The following is a 2,500-nucleotide window of genomic DNA, read 5'->3' as shown; positions in this document are numbered from 1 at the left end:
AGGTGTGTGCAGCAGATAACGTGGTCAGCTGGAGCAGTGGAAGGTGTGTGCAGCAGATAACGTGGTCAGCTGGAGCAGTGGAAGGTGTGTGCAGCAGATAACATGGTCAGCTGGAGCAGTGGAAGGTGTGTGCAGCAGATAACGTGGTCAGCTGGAGCAGTGGAAGGTGTGTGCAGCAGATAACGTGGTCAGCTGGAGCAGTGGAAGGTGTGTGCAGCAGATAACGTGGTCAGCTGGAGCAGTGGAAGGTGTGTGCAGCAGATAACGTGGTCAGCTGGAGCAGTGGAAGGTGTGTGCAGCAGATAACGTGGTCAGCTGGAGCAGTGGAAGGTGTGTGCAGCAGATAACGTGGTCAGCTGGAGCAGTAGTGGCTGAGTCTTGCGCAACTGGTTCTTCCATCGTCATCGTGAGGGCGGCGTCGTCTGCAGTCCAGCAACAGCTGATGATGATGGTGGTGATGCCTCGTACAGGTAAACATATGACATATATGCATATATATGTATACATATGTATTTACATATATATACATATATGTATACATCTATTTCCTAGTTTCTCAGATATTGATGGTAAACGTAAGATATTATATCAATGACTGACGTAATTATCTTTAATGTTATTGATTAACTGGCACAACCTGAGCTCTGGCCAGGTGCCGAGAGTGAATGTTCAAGTAACAATCTGTTAGATTTGGTTGTTGTTGTTGTTCTAATGTTCATGGAATATATCCACTGATGAAGCACTGGAGAACCACTAGTGTGGCCAGCCCCTCCACTGTACACCATGGATCAATACCATCTGCCTCCAACCTGAGCAGAGTTGCGCTATGCCTCCTGATGCACTCACATGTTAACCTGATGATGGTAACCATGTTTCTCTAGTGACGCCAGATGAAGCACGTAACAACGGTGTACTAGTGACGATACTCTTGGTGACATGAAGCACGTAACAACGGTGTACTAGTGACGATACTCTTGGTGACATGAGGCACGTAACAAAGGTGTACCAGTGACGATACTGGTGGTGACATGAAGCACGTAACAACTGTGTACAAGTGACGATACTCTTGGTGAAATGAAGCACGTACCAAAGATATACTAGTGACGATACTGTTGGTTACACGAAGCACGTAAAAACGGTGCACTAGAGACGATACTCTTGGTGATATGAAGCACGTAACAACGGTGTATTAGTGACGATACTCTTGGTGATATGAAGCACGTAACAACGGTGTATTAGTGACGATACTCTTGGTGATATGAAGCACGTAACAACGGAGTACTAGTGACGATACTGGTGGTGACATGAAGCACGTAACAACGGTGTACTAGTGACGATATTAGTGGTGACCTGGAGCACGTGACAACAGTATACTAGTGAGGATATTGGTGGTGACATAAAGCACGTAACAACGGTGTATTAGTGACGATACTGGTGGTGACATGAAGCACATAACAACGGCGTACTAGTGACGATACTGGTAGTGACATGAAGCACGTAACAACGGTGTACTAGTGATGATACTGGTGTCGACATGAAGCGCGTAACAACGGTGTGCTAGTCACAACACTTTTGGTGACATGAAGCACGTAACAACGGTGTACTTGTGATGATACTGGTGGTGACATGAAGCACATAACAACGGTGTACTAGTGACGATACTGGTGGTGACATGAAGCACGTAACAACGGTGTACTAGTGACGATACTGGTGGTGACATGAAGCACGTAACAACGGTGTACTAGTGACGATACTGGTGGTGACATGAAGCACATAACAACGGTGTACTAGTGACGATACTGGTGGTGACATGAAGCACGTAACAACGGTGTACTAGTGACGATACTGGTGGTGACATGAAGCACATAACAACGGTGTACTAGTGACGATACTGGTGGTGACATGAAGCACGTAACAACGGTGTACTAGTGACGATACTGGTGGTAACATGAAGCACATAACAACGGTGTACTAGTTGACGATACTGGTGGTGACATGAAGCACGTAACAACGGTGTACTAGTGACGGATACTGGTGGTGACATGAAGCTCATAACAACGGTGTACTAGTGACGATACTGGTGGTGACAGAAGCACATAACAACGGTGTACTAGTGACGATACTGGTGGTGACATGAAGCACGTAACAACGGTGTACGAGTGAAGGTACTGGATGGTGACCATGAAGCACGAAACAACCGGTGTAATAGTGGACGATGTTGGTGGGACATGATGCACAGTAACAACGGTGTCTAGTGACGATAATGGTTGTGACAGGAAGCACATAACAACGCCGTGACTGTGACGATACTGGTGGTGACATGAAGCACATAACAACGGTGTACTAGTGACGATACTGTGTGGTGAGCATGAAGCACATAACAACTGTGTAACTAGTGACGATACTGGTGGTGACATGAAGCACATAACAACGTGTACTAGTGACGATACTGGTGGTGATATGAACACATACACGGTGAAACTAGTGACGACTGGTTGGT

General features: G+C 46.4%; 2 protein-coding genes across 2 annotated transcripts in view; one reads left to right on the top strand and one right to left on the bottom strand.

Moving 5' to 3' along the window:
- Window positions 1-2,500, bottom strand: part of LOC139747584 (exosome complex component RRP45-like) — a 137,093-nt gene that overhangs the window by 111,013 nt on the left and 23,580 nt on the right. The window lies entirely within an intron of this gene.
- SiaT (beta-galactoside-a-2,6-sialyltransferase) overlaps window positions 330-2,500 on the top strand; it is a 73,141-nt gene continuing 70,970 nt past the window's right edge. The window contains exon 1 of the mRNA XM_071660077.1: window positions 330-470. The gene's annotated coding sequence lies outside the window, so the exon portion shown is untranslated. The remainder of the gene's footprint in view (window positions 471-2,500) is intronic.

Source organism: Panulirus ornatus, chromosome 69 (assembly GCF_036320965.1).
Source record: "Panulirus ornatus isolate Po-2019 chromosome 69, ASM3632096v1, whole genome shotgun sequence".
NCBI classification, from domain to species: domain Eukaryota; kingdom Metazoa; phylum Arthropoda; class Malacostraca; order Decapoda; family Palinuridae; genus Panulirus; species Panulirus ornatus.
The sequence above is the reverse complement of the archived record's forward strand: the minus strand, read 5'-3'. Positions and strand labels throughout refer to the sequence as shown.